Source organism: Sorex araneus, chromosome X (genome assembly GCF_027595985.1).
Source record: "Sorex araneus isolate mSorAra2 chromosome X, mSorAra2.pri, whole genome shotgun sequence".
NCBI lineage: Eukaryota > Metazoa > Chordata > Mammalia > Eulipotyphla > Soricidae > Sorex > Sorex araneus.
Window position 1 is genome coordinate 147,344,660 of NC_073313.1, and position 15,368 is coordinate 147,360,027.

Consider the following 15,368-nt stretch of genomic DNA (forward strand, 5'->3'; position numbering starts at 1 on the left):
ACAGTGGCCATATAGATGAATCATAAATAGCACTGTCAAAATGACATAAAAAGTTCACAGACATATTTTCCACCAGTTGGTTTAAGTTCAAATTATCCCACTGATTCGAGAAATGACATCACTCATGTTACTTCACTTTAGTGAATCTAAGATTCTTCGTCTATAAAATAATATAACAGAGTTTTACAGTTTTTGCCCTTTTGAAGTAAAATACAAAAACAGAATTACCGCAATAAAAAAGTTTCTTTTATAAAGAACCCTCAAAATATACTTCTATCTCTCACACTCCACAGATACAATATCCTCTGCTGGAAGACAGCTACATTTAAATGTGACTATATCTATTGCCACATTTGGTCATGCCTTGGAACCCTCAACAGGAAAGGAGTAACCTTAGTTCATTGAAAATATGAATGCAATATGAGCCTCTTTCAAGCTTACTTTTCAAAGAGATGCCAGCAAGAAACTTGTGCCTAAAATAATTTACCTAGAAAGAAAAATTGTTTCTAGAACCACAAATAGTAAATTTCATGGCAAATATATAAACATTACCATGTAAAGTTACTACATATCTTTATGATTAATATATGGTGACTTTAGACCGAAAGGTCTAGAGAATAACACTTTGGGTGGAATGCTACCTAGTATTTATCTAAGCACTTTACATTTTAAAGTATTTTCATATAGGCCATTTTATTTAATTTGCAAACCTTCTCCATTTTGCATCCAAAACATGGGCTTCTGAACAGACTACCTAAACTCATCCTGTATCTGTTTTTCATAGCTGTGTGACTTTATAAACTACGTTACTCCTAGAGCCATAGCGTCTTTAAATTTTAAATGCATAAGTATTATTAGATATGATTCACAGTTTTTAGTGAAATATAATCAATTAAGATATGAAATTACATTGAGCATATATATGAGCTTAACTACACAAGTGATGGAAAACTATGCATGACTATTATCAATGTATATTAGGAAATAGATTAAAATGACATTTTTCAGGGATAGAAGAGCTTTAATATTTTATGGATATACATCCATAAGATCCCATATACATTAACACATTCTAAGCATGCAAATACATGTATATGATTGATAACAGTCTCTTTGGATGCAAAACTAACCATTATTTTTAAGTTATATAAATTTAAGTTTGAATATTTCTTTCACCTGTGTTTGAAAGAAATAGCATTGGCACTTGTAGGCACCTGATAAATATTAGTTGTATTACCTTATAAACATTGACTTATTTCATCCTTTCGAAATTTGAACTGGTTACTGTTTTAATAGGGCTTTATCTTATATAAGAATAGGAGAAAGGAGGAAAATATAAAATTATTTTATAATTAATTTATTTCTTCATTATAAAATGGAAACAGTGCAGATGCTAGAAAAATAGGTTTCAGTCCTAGATTTATCATCTTTTAATTGTGTAATATTGAAAAATTGATTTAATTCCCTATGCATCAGTTTTCTCATCTCTTAAATGGAGGTGATCTTTATAGTGTGCTATAGAGACAAAATGAGTACGCAAATTGCTCAGTTGCAGAGTTGTTTTCTCCCAACTCTGCCCAAAAGAGAAAGCCTTACGAAAAGACTAAATTAAGGGGTTAGATTATAATGGAAAAGTAAAACTAGAGAAATTAAATATGTAAGGTGATCAAAATTCCTGAAATGAAAGTTAAAAGGAAGATCAAAATGAAGCGCTGCTTAAAGAAGGAAGAGAGAGGAAGAGAGGAAGAGGATAGGAGATATAAAGAGAATATTTCCGGATTGCTTGAAACTGTCCAGTAATTTCAATGTTACTTTAGCCTGGTTCTCATTGCCTAGGACAATTTACATCACTGTTTTCCATAACATTTGCAAGAAATTTTCTTTTTACATGACAATGCTCTTTTCTTTCTACCCCCCTTACTGAGTGGGGCTAGACTGAGATATAGAGGGTCCTTTTATTTATTTATTTATTTATTTATTTATTTATTTATTTGTTTGTTTGTTTGTTTGTTTGTTTGATTGTTTGTTTTTTGGGTCAATCCTGTGATGCACAGGGGTTACTCCTGGCTCATGCACTCAGGAATTACTCCTAGCAGTGCTTGAGGGACCATATAGGATGTTGGGAATTGAACCCGGGTTGGCTGTGTGCAGGGCAAATGCCCTTCCCACTGTGCTATCTCTCCAGCCCCATAGAGGGTCCTTTTAGGCAGCAAATCAGTCAACTTTGGCTGCCACATCTATAATCACAGTAGCCATCCTAATAGACTCCCACAGTAAGATTGATGTTTTGATTATCAGAGGTCTTAATGCTCTGTGTCTCATATTACTCTATGACTCAAAATATGTCCCTGGTGGCTATTTTCTCACATTCAGCGTGTATGGGACTTTTGTGTTGGAAGGGAATACTGAGGATGTTAAATGACCCAAAAGGTTCTAGATAGTCAAAGTAGAATCTATATTATTCTTCAATCATTAAAACTGTTCCCTGGGCTATAGAGGTAGTATAGGAGTTAAGGCACTTAACTCTCATGCTTTCATGCAGTCAACTCAGGTTTGATCCCTAGCACCACATAAAGCACTGCAAGAAATGATACCAAAGAACAAATCTAAGACTACACTCCTAACACTGCTGGGTATGTCTATGCAGGATAAAAAACAAAAAGACAAAAACAAAAAAATGAACAAAACCCCCAATTTTCTACAAAGGTGGGGTAAAGGTTGCAGTAATGAAACCCAGAGAGGAAATTCTTAGAGCTATTTCTGGAAACTAAGGCTACTTTTGATCCCATATCTCTAACATTGTTTTTGCTATATCATAATCTATTCAATTATTGAAACAACATAAATTTATAGCATACTTTGATCTGTATTGAGGACGCTGCTTTATTTTTTACATCACAATTGAGGAATAATCAAAAAGAATATCTGTTAGAAGTTAGAAGAACTGGATCCTAACCTATCACTAGCCTGTAATAGCAATGTGACCTTTTAACAATCACTTTAACATATCTGAACCTATTTATCTAAAGTTGATGATGATATTTATCTCATATGATTGTTTCCATGCTAAACAGTAAAGAAGTGAATATTTTTACCCCTAGACAAAGGCTTGGAATATAATAAATGTTTAGTAAAAACTGAATGCATTATGGATGTATATATCCATAAAAAACTTAAGATGCCATTTTTTGTAACCCCACCCTGTATACATAGACGTCTGAGGCCATTTGAGATTACTAAGGTTTAGCAGCGAATGAGCTAGTACATACAAAAAGACAATGGAGGAGGGTCTTAAACATTTCTCGGAGGTTGTAAGTGTGCAATATCTTTATCAAATCATGAAAGTATCCATCACTGTAAACATTTTCCTTGAATGGTAATAACTAATAATAATACTGATCAAAGAAATCAGTATGAAGCCTGAAAGACAAAAACCTTTGCTCAAAATAAAGCAGCAAGCTACTCATAAGTGAGAATTTGAAACCATGTTTTCTAAAACATCCTTTTGCTTAACAGGATATTAGTGACTTAATTTAAAATGATAAAGAAAAAGAAAAACGCAAGCATCTGGAGTGAGAGAGGTCCCAAATGAGTGGTAGCCAAGGCAGAGACTATTTTCACCTTTAATATTTTTATAATTAGAGAGACAAATGGATATGTCTCACAGAGATATTACAGAGACAAAAAGAGAATAGTGCATTTTAAAAACCATGTTAATTTGAAGGCAGACAGGATGCTTAAACAGAAACAGGCAGATAAATTGAAGTTATTCTATATTTTTATTAGGGCATGATGTGGTTATCATTTTGGTTATTTATCACGTCTTCTATCCTGCCAACATTTTTCCAATTCATTCACAGGTAAACTTATTAATTTTCTGTTTCACTACTTTTTGTATCAGTAATGAGGCAGGGTTTAGAGAAGAAGGAAAGCATACCTTAACTAGAAAAATAGTGAATATTGATTTCTTAATCATGTCAGTGGTTTGATAATTCATGACTATAGATCCCAGTGTGAGTCTGTGAATCTTACTCAGTCAGTATCCTGGGTTGCAGAGGCATTATAATGAATTAGTCTTTTGTTTTAATTCACATGTGGTGACAACAAAAATGAATAGAAAAAGAGTAACTCTTTTTCCGAACTGCAGGGATTCCTGGTTAGACTTGGTATAGTACAAAAACCTTGATTATCAATTTCTTTCCTTCCTTCCTTCCTCCCTCCCTCTCTCCCTCCCTTCCCTTCCTTCCTTCCTTCCTTCCTTCCTTCCTTCCTTCCTTCCTTCCTTCCTTCCTTCCTTCCTTCCTTCCTTCCTTCCTTCCTTCCTCCCTTCCTTCCTCCCTTCCCTCCCTCCCTCCTTCTCTTTCTTTCTTCTTTCTTTCTTTCTTTCTTTCTTTCTTTCTTTCTTTCTTTCTTTCTTTCTTTCTTTCTTTCTTTCTTTCTTTCTTTCTTTCTTTCTTTCTTTCTTTCTTTCTTTCCTTCTTTCTTTCATTCTTTCAATTTTTGGATGACACTGGGCAATGCCAAGGCTTATTCTTAACTGTGTGTTCAGTGATCATTGCTGGTGGTGCTGGGGGATCATATATAGTTTCAGAGATCAAGTGCCCTAGATGCTGTATCATCTCTCAACTGCCCCTGTCCTCAAACTCTGGATGGTTTATCAAACATAAGTGGATATTTTAAAAAAACCCAGTTAAGAACAAGAGGGTGGGCAACATTTCTATTACCACAACACCTTTCTAGTTGATCATTGCTGAAGGGGAAGAGAATGCATAACCAGTTAAAACTCAATCATATTTCAAGAGAACAATTAAGGAAATGATTAGCTGATATAGGCAAAGCCTTTATTCTCACAAACATCTTCCCTTTTTTCTCTGAGCTTATAAATCTGATTCAGAGACCATTATTGCTTGGTAATAGACAAAAATAAAACCAGTAGCAAAAGAAGGAGCTTCCTACATGTCAGATACTTATGTAAGTACATCATATTAATTCTGTCGTTTAAGTATACTAATTACATTGATATACTTTTTTTCTTATTTTGCAACTGAAGAAACACAAGCTCTAAGGAGGTATTCCTTTTTCAAGATCTTAAAATTAAGAAGTAAATGCTGGAGAGAGAGTTTCACTCCATTTGTCTATGATTAAGATACCAAATGGTGTTACTTGGTAAAATACAAAAAGCTCTTCTGAGATACTGGAAGTTACTTCACAAATACTCAGTGTTTGCTGTTTGCCATTTTGTGCTAGATTAAAGTCTGTGCTAGATTTAAGATACATTCTGTATTTTCTATTTCTAGTAATACCTAGAGTGATAACCAGTGCTGTATTACAAGTCTTTTCCATCTGAAGATACTGAAAATAGTTAGACTATGCACGAACAGAATTCAACATCCTGAAAACTAAATCCCCCTGGAGATTGTAAATATTAAAACATTTAAAATCAAACAAAATATTAATCCCAAAATAGCTGGGCTGAGCTGAAACTTAAATTTATTTTATACCACAAGACATTACTATTAGAAAAAGGGGAGTAGTAAAGAAGCTCCGGTCTGAGTGGAATGACCTAGATCATTGCACCAGCCTGCTCTGGAGGTAATCAGCGTGCAGCATTGACCTAGTTCCCTCTCTTCTCTAGACATCCATTTTTACATCAATGGACTTGATCAAGTTATAGAATCCCTATGTGATCCATAAATTTTCATAGCTAGAATTCTCTGAAGAAGGCACATTATAGATATTAAAACTAGGAGGGGAAGAAGATTTTGAGTTGCATAGTACAAGGAAAGAATGAGTGCAGAATAATCTGTACAAAAAATATACAAAATACCGTGACTCTTAGAAAATGATTGTATCTACCCACTAACCCAGGTACAGGAAAGGGACTGGTACGACGGTGGTTGTACTACCTGAAATCCTTACTTTGTGATGAGGATCTCTTGACTAGGAGCAGATTCTGTTCTCCGTGAAGACTTGAAACATTTTCTTTCCTGGATTTAAATTATCTGGTGCAGGGTCCAAGGATCAAGATTTTCAAGACTGAGCTGGCAGGGCGAAGTCTGGATCATAAAACACTAGAGGTGATTATGGGTTCTAGATACTTGAAGTTGCCTCCACAGACTGCACCGCAGACCATGACTAGTAAAAGCATTAGAGGAAAAAGAGATGTCATCAGTGTCTACTCCCACAGGAACCCATGGCCGAGGAAAGTTGGATCAGACCACAACAGCCTCTGGGATTATCTACTCTTTCCCTGATTGGCACAAATGTGGACCTTGAAGCTAGAAGCAGGAGGTGGGAACAAATCCACTAAACTGGGTTCTAAGTCCAGGTCTTAAGGCTTTTATGACAGGGAGGGGAAGGGATAAGGCCTCTATTCTGACTCATAAAGCACAAAAAAGAAACAAGTCATAAAGAAACTCTTGAGTCAACACAATAAAATCTACAATAGACTGGCCTGGCCAGGTTTCTAAGCTTGATTATTCATTCATCAATTTACCGATATGGCATACAAATCTACCCCTTTCTGCAAATCCTAGGTCTATTTCTAGAGTGGAAGGCAATGTCATCTAAACCAAGTTTAATTTATGTCTAGGGATCAAGCATTACTAAGCTATTTCAGAAAAGGCCCACCTATAAAATACTTTCTTTACAGAACATGTAAACTTCATTCTTTCTAAAATCCCAAATAGACCATTCTAATATAGTACATGAATCTATGAATTTATACAACTTAATTAAAATAAATTGCACATTAAACACTATACAAAATAGAGTATATAGAAAATAACAAGGGTTTGAAATCTATTATCTTGAAAACTTTTAATAAGCAGATAAATATGTTTTTACTTCAGGACAATTACAATGTATCAATTCATAGTGAAAGATAAAAATGTTTCACATATAGTATTGGAGTAAAATAAATAGATACTTAGATAATGTAATATAATATAGAACCCAGATGTAAATCCACAACACATAGTTAAATTATGACAAAATAGTCAAGACCATGAAGAAAGTTCCTTTAACAAATGCTATTAGGTAAGTTGTATAGCCACATACAAAATAATGGAAAGACACAACTGTCTCAAACAAACGAGTTAAATTGGGTAAAGTCTTAGAAGAAGACTTGAAACCATAAAATACATAAAAGAAAACATAGGCAATATATTCCACAATATTTACTTCAGTAATATATTTGGTAACTCAACAAGAACAGCAAGGTAATAAACAGAAATAAGACTTCATCAAACTAAAAAGGAAACTACCATTAAAACAAAAAGGAAGGGGCTAGAACAATAGCACAGTGGATAGAGCGTTTGCCTTGCATGTGGTCAACCTGATTTCCAGCATCCCATGTGGTCCCCCGAGCACCGCCATGGGTGATTCCTGAGTGCAGAGCCAGGAGTAACCGCTGTGCATTGCCAGGTGTGACCCCCCCAAAAAAAAAACAAAAAAAAAGTTCACTGAACTAAAGAAAAATTTCCACAACATTACTCCAACAGTGAGATATCAAATATATATAAATGCATAATAAAACTGAAGAATAACAAAAAATATTTAACATAGTCCGATTTGTTTATCTCTGTTTCCATTTGGTGGATCAGTTGAGTGTCATCTTTGAAGATACCTGTAGCTTCAATATCGTGGAGGGTTTTATCGACCTTGTCTTCAATGTACCCTAGGGATTCTGGTTTGATGTTGAGGTCTTTAACCCATTTTGACCTGACTTTTGTGCAGGGTATCAGGTTAAGGTCTAAGCCCATTGTTTTGCATGTGGTTGTCCAGCTATGCCAGCACCATTTGTTAAAAGAATTTCCTTGCTCCACTTCACATTTCTTGCTCCCTTATCAAAGATTAGATGATCATACATTTGGGGTTGTGTGTAGGGATATTCCACCCTGTTCCATTGATCTGCGGCTCTGCCTTTGTCCCAGTACCATGCTGTTTTAATTGTTACCACTTTGTAGTAGAGTTTAAGGTTGGGGAAATTGATCCCTCCAATCGTCTTTTTCCCAAGAATTGTTGTAGCTATCCGTGGGCGTTTGTTGTTCCATATGAATTTCTGGTTTGCTTGATCCATTTCTTTGAAGAATTTCATGGGTATCCTTATTGTGTTGAATTGTGTTGAATCTGTATAATGCTTTGGGGAGTATTGCAATTTTGACAATGTTGGGAGCGATAGCACAGCAGTTGGGCGTTCACCTTCCACGCGGCCGACCTTTCACAACCTTTCACGACCGTTCACCTTTCACGAGTTCGATTCCTCCACCCCTCTCGGAGACCCCGGCAAGGTACCGAGAGTATCAGGCCTTCGCGGCAGAGCCTGGCAAGCTACCTATGCATATTGGATATGCCAAAAACAATAACAATAAGTCTCTCAATGAGAGACGTTACTGGTGCCCGCTCAAACAAATCGATGAGTGAGCAATGGGATGACAGTGACAGTGATGGATTCTCCCTATCCAGGAGCAGGGGATATGTTTCCATTTCCTCATGTCCTCTTTTATTTCATGGAGTAGCATTTTATAGTTTGCTTTGTAGAGATGCTTTACTTCCTTTGTTAAGCTGATTTCGAGGTACTTGTGAACAGGATTGCTTTTTTCATGTCCCTTTCCTCTGTCTCATTGTTTGCATAGAGAAAGGCCATGGACTTTTGGGTATTTATTTATAGCCTGCGACTTTACTGTACAAGTGTATTGTTTCTAAGAATTTCTTGGTAGAGGTTTGAGGCTTCTCTAGATATAGTATCGTGTAGTCTGCGAATTGTGAGATTTTGATTTCTTTCTTTCCTATCTGGATGCCATTAATCTCTTTTTCCTGCCTAATTGCTATTGCGAGTACTTCCAGTACTATATTGCACAGAAGTGATGATGGTGGGCATCCTTTTCTTGTCCCTGATCTTAGAGGAAAGGCCCTTAGTTTTTCCCCATTGAGGATAATGCTTGCCATGGGTTTGTGGTAGATGGCTTTGACTATCTTGAGGAAAGTTCCTTCAAAACCCATTTTGGTGAGAGTTTTCATCATGATTGGATGTTGGATCTTGTCAAATGCTTTCCCTACATCTGTTGATATGATAATATGGTTTTTATCTTTACTTTTGTTGAAATTATGGATTATGTTGATTTATATCAAGGGTATATAAGGCACTGGTTGAACTCTACAAGAAGAAAACATCAAACCCCATCAGAAAATGGGGTAAAGAAAAGAACAGAAACTTTCTCAAGGAAGAGATAGGAATGGACAAAAGGCACATGAAAAAATGCTCTTCATCACTAATCATCAGGGAGATGCAGATCAAAACAATCATGAGATACACCTCACACCACAGAGACTTGCACACATCTAAAAGAACATAAGCAACCGCTGTTGGCGTGGATGTGGGGAGAAAGGGACCCTTCTACACTGCTGGTGGGAATGCCGACTGGTTCAATCCTTTTGGATAACAATATGAACTCTTCTCAAAAAATTAGAAATTGAGCTCCCATTTAACCTAACAACACCACTTCTGGGAATATATCCTGGAGAAACAAAAAAGTATAGTTGAAATGACATCTGCACTTATATGTTTATCACAGCACTGTTTGCAATAGCCAGAATCTGGAAAAAAACCCAAGTGCCTGATAACAGATGACTGGTTAAAGAAACTTTGATATAAATATACAATGGAATACTATGAAGCTGTTAGAAAAGATAAAGTCATGAACTTTACATATAAGTGGATCAACATGAAAAGTATCATGTCAAGTGAAATGAGTTAAGTGAAAAGAGAGACAGACAGAGAAAGATTGTGCTCATCTGTGGAATATAAAATAACAGAGTAGGATTCTAACACCCAAGAATAGTAGAAATAAGTACCAAGAGGTTTGCTCCATGGCTTGGAAGCCAGCCTCACATATTGGGGGTAAAGGCAGCTCAGATAGAGAAGGGAACACCAAGTAAAATGTGGTGGGACGACCCGCTCGGGAAGGGAGATGCGTGCTGACAGTAGACTATAGATTGAACACGATGGCCACTCAATAACCATATTGCAAACCACAACACCCAAAAGGATAGAGAGAACAAAAGGGAATGTCCTGCCACAGAGACGGGGTGGGGTGGGGTGGCTGGGATTGGGTGGTGGGAGAGATACTGGGTTCCTCAGTGGTGGAGAATGGTCACTGGTGGAGGGATGGGTTCTTAAACATTGATGATGGAAACACAAGCACAAAAACATGTAAATCTGTAACTGTACCCTTACAGTGATTAACTAATAAAAAATAAACTAAAAAAGATTTTAAAAAAAGAATAAAAAAATGATTCCAACAATTTATGAGCAGAAGATTTAAACACTTCTCCAAAGTAGGCATATGGATCACCAACAAGGCACATGGATGTGAGGCTGCCCCAATTGCGGTGTCAGTGGCATTGTTGGTGGCACAATAGCTCCCCTAGGACTTGGCAAAGGTGTTCCTATGCAACGACTATGTGGGGATCCAAACACAGAGCTCTGCTATCATCCCACCCTCTAGTTAGAACTGCAGAGGACGTGGATCTGTTATAGTCCCCTGATATAGGGGCAACCAGTTATACTCCCCTGATATAGCCAATATGATCCATTTTCAAAGAGGCTACACATAGATACACAGGTATATAAAAAAGTAAGGGAATAAAGTAGAATGGGAAAGAAGAGATCATCATCCCCAGTGTTCCACAGGCACTATGGGAAAACAGCACAGAAGACCACCACAAGGAGTGGATGAGGCCCTGAAGCCTCAACAAGGAATATCCACATACAAAATCTCTCTGATAAAGAATTCAGACACAAAATGGTAAACATTTTTTTAGCTTTGACTATAGGTTTTTAAAAAAATTTTATTAGTGAATTACTGTGAGGTACACTTACAGACTTACAAACTTTCATGCTTGTGTTTCAGTCATACAATGATCGAGTCATACAATGATCCCTCCACCAGTGCCCATTTTTCACCAATGGTCCCATCATCCCTCCCACCACCCCCACCCCGTCCCCTCCATCCCACACTGCCTCTGTGGCAGGGCATTTCCTTTTGCTCTCTCTCTCCTTTTGGGTGTTCTGGTTTACAATAGAGGTATTAAGTGGTAAAGATTTTTAATGAACTCAAAGAAACAGTGGAATGGACCTCCAATATAATACGGGAGAATATGAGAGAAATAATGAAAAGGTCAGCCAATAAGATACAGGAGGAAATGAGAACATATATAAGAAAACCAGAAACAGAAGTGTCACTAACAAAAAAAAATGCATAGATTGAAAAAAATCAATGTGTGCCCTCAACCATAGAGTAACAACAGCTGAAGGCAGAATCAGTGAGTTTGATGATGAACAGCAAAAAGCTTCCAGGCAACAACAGAATATGGAAAAAACATCAAATTAGCTCAAAGGTGGGAAAGAGAACTATGGGATGAATACAAGAATAACATAAGACTCATCAGACACCCAGAGGGACAAGGAGGCAATCTGAATGAGGTCATAACAGTTAAAGACACCATTGGTGAAAAGTTCCCAGAGCTGTAGAATGCAGACATCTAAATCCAAGAAGACCCAAGCGTACCAGCTAAAAGAGACCCTAATAAAATACTCCAAGACATGTCTTAATCAAAATGATTAATGCCACACATAGAAATACAACAAGATCAAAGAAGGAAATTACATACAAAGAAGCATCCCTTAGATTTACAGCAGACCTATCTTGTGAAACTCTCCAGGCCTGAGGTCATTGGTGGAATACAGTTTAAAAACTATATGAAATGAAATGAAGGCCTCTCCAAGAATACTTTTTCCAGATAGACTCTCACTCAGATTTGAAAGGATCATAAACAACAGCTCAGGAACTTCATAAACTCAAAACCAACTAAAAAATGACTGAAGGGGTCGCTGTAAGGCAAGACAAACCCCACAAACATGAGAACCTTCTAAACAAAGATGGCACAAAACCTATTCACAATAATCTCTCAATATCAATGAACTAAACACATCAATTAAGAGACACATAATGGCAAAATTGATTATAAAACTGAATCTAACATCCTGTTGCCTATAAGAAACACAGTTAAATAGTCAGAGCAGAACAGACTCAAAGTCAAAGACTGGAAAACAATTTTTCAAGCAAAAATTTTTTTTCAAAAAGGGCAGAGTGGTCATACTAGTATCTGACGACATAGGTTTCAGGCTGAAAAGGGTTAGAAGGGACAGTGAAAGCAATTTATCAATAATCACGTATACATACTTAAGGAATAAATTACACTCCTAAACATATATGCATCTAATTGAGGATCCAGCAAAATACTTAAAATAACTGCCAATAGACTTCAAGGAGTACATGAGTAGCAACACAATAGTAGTTGAAGACTTCAACACTACCTTGTCATCTCTTGATAGATCAACGTAACTAAAACTCAGCAAGGAAATACTAATTTTGTAGGAAGAAACGAAAGAGAGAGGGCTAGTAGATATATAGAGAGTTTTCCACCACCCAAAATACGAATACACATTATTCTCCAATGCACTCTCCAATATAGACCACATTCTGGGTGGTCAAAGCATACCACCAAAAACCCAAAAGATAGAAATTGTACCAACTAACTTTTCTGACCATGATGCACTGAAAATAGAAGTCAATCACACATAGAAATGGAGAATCAAATAAAACACCTGGAACTTAAACACCTCACTAATGAACAACCAGCTGTCATAGAGGAAATCAAAGAAACTCGATATATTACTGGAAACAAAAGAGAATTAGGACATGAGATACAAAAACTTGTGGGACAGAGCAAATCAGTGTTAAGAGGAAAAGTTATAGCTCTGCAATGTTCATCAGGAATGAAGGAAGACCTTCACAAATAACCCACAAATAACCTACAAAATAATCTTCACAAAAATACCCACAGAAATAACTTAACTTCACAGCTTATTATGATTTACAAAATGACAAACAAAAGGAGTCCAAACCAGCCAAGAGGAAGAAAATAATAAAATTTAAAGCATAAATTAATAGCTGGTAGCCAAAAAAACAATCCAAAGGATCAATGAAACCAAAGGTTCTTCTTTGCAAAATAAATAAGAGAGATAAATAGCTAACAAGACAAATAACAAAAAGACAGAGAATGAATCCTAACAAGCCTAATAAGAAATGAAACTGGGTACACCTCAACAGAAACCACAGAAACACTACGAATCAGTTTCCATGAGACAAACATTACACTGATACCAAAGGCAGATAGAGACATCACAAAAAAGAGGATACAGGACAATATTCTTGAAATACAGTGATGCAAAGATCCTCAACAAAATACTAGAAAAGAGAATACAAAAACTCATCAAAGAGAACATACACCATGACCAAATAGGATCCAACTCATGGATGCAGATTGTTTAACATTCAAGTCAGTCAACATAATACACCATATTCATAAAAAATTTTAAAAGCAAATGACCATACCAACAGATGCAAAGAAAGCATCTCACAAGACCTAGCACATATTCATGATAGAAACTCTCAACTAAATGGGAGATGAACGAACTTTCCTCAATATAGTCAAACCCTTCTACCACAAGCACACAACAAGCGAATATCCTAAATGGGAAAAAAATAAAATCCTTCACTCTAAGATCAGACACAAGACAAGGTGCTCTCTCTTGCCACTTCTATCCAATGTAGATATGAGATTATTTACCATAGCAGTTAGGCAAGAAAAAGGTATAAAGTCCATCCAGATAGGAAAAGAAAAAGTTAAATTCTCACTATTTTCAGATGACATTATACTTTATACTTTATCTAGAGGATCCTAAACTCTCTACCAAAAACTCCTAGAAACAATAGATCTCTATAGTAGTTTACTCTATAGTAGATTGGCAGATTACTAAATAAATACCCAGATCCAAAATTTACCTGTATACAAATATGGAAAGAGAGAGAGTGATAGTAAAAATAAAATCCCATTAAGAATTGTGCGTCAGAAAATCAAGGACCTTAGAATCAGCTTAACAAAGGAGATAACAAACCTGTTCAAATAAAACCACAAAATTCTATTTCAAGAAATAAAAGAGGAGCGATAGCACAGTGGGTAGGGCACTTGACTTGCATGTGGCCAATCCAGGTTTGATTCCTCCATCCCTCTCGGAGAGCCTGGCAAGGCAACCCGTGGCATATTCAATATGCCAAAAACAGTACCAAGAAGTCTCACAATAGAGACGTTATTGGTGCCCGCTCAAGCAAATTGATGAACAACAGGACGACAGACAGACAGACAAAAAAGGACACAAAGAAATTGATATGTATCCACGTCTCATGGACTGGGAGAATTAACATTCTCAAAATGGCAACTTTCCTTAAAGCATTAGACATATTCAATGCATTCTCTATAAGGATAACCATGACATTAAATGAAGAAATAGACAAAAACACTTCTGCAATGCATATGGAAAACGATAAGCCCCATAAAAAGCTAAAGCAATCCCTGAAAAAAAAAATACGCAAGCCATCACCTTTTCCAACTTCAAACTGTTCTACAAAGCAGTGGTAAACAAAACAACATGGTAGAAAGAGTAAAGTGAAAATTATCTGCCACACAGGCAGAGGGGGAGTGGAGGTGAGATATGCTGGGGTTTTTGGTGGTGGAACATGTGCACTGCTGAAGGGATGGGTGTTTGAGCATAGTATGACTGAGACTCGATCCTAAAAGCCCTGTAACTGTTCTCACGGTGTCTCAATTTAAAATAAATAAATAAATAAATAAATAAATAAATAAATAAATAAATAAATAAAACATGGTATTGGAATAAAGACAGACCCACAGGCCAATGGAATAGGCCTGACTCCGACCCTCAAATATTTGATCATTTAATCTTTGGAAAAGAATGAAGAAATATGAAAAGGAGAAAATAAATCCTCTTCAATAAGTTGAGCTGGGAAAACTGGACTGCTACATGTAAAAAAAATGAACTCACTCCTCTTTATAACACCATGCATAAATGATCAAAATTTATTAAAGACTTTATTAAATTTATTAAATAAATAAAATAAATTTAATTTATTAAATAAATTAAAATTTATTTATTAAAAACATCAAGCTGAATACATAAGGTACATGGAAGAATACATAGGGAAAAAAACTCCATGATATTGAAGCTAAAGGCATATTCAAAGATAAAATAACTCTGATGGCCAGCACAGGGCCATCTTGGGGCTGCAGGACTGAGAAGAACGGCAAAGCTGGTTTCTAAGCTAGAGCTTCGAAGGATGGGAACTGGGAATGTAAATGGCCCTCAGGAAATGCCTTTCATCCTCCTCCCATCCAATCCAGGTATTGGTCCAGCCCAAGGGCCCTTCCCAGGGCCACAGCTGCTA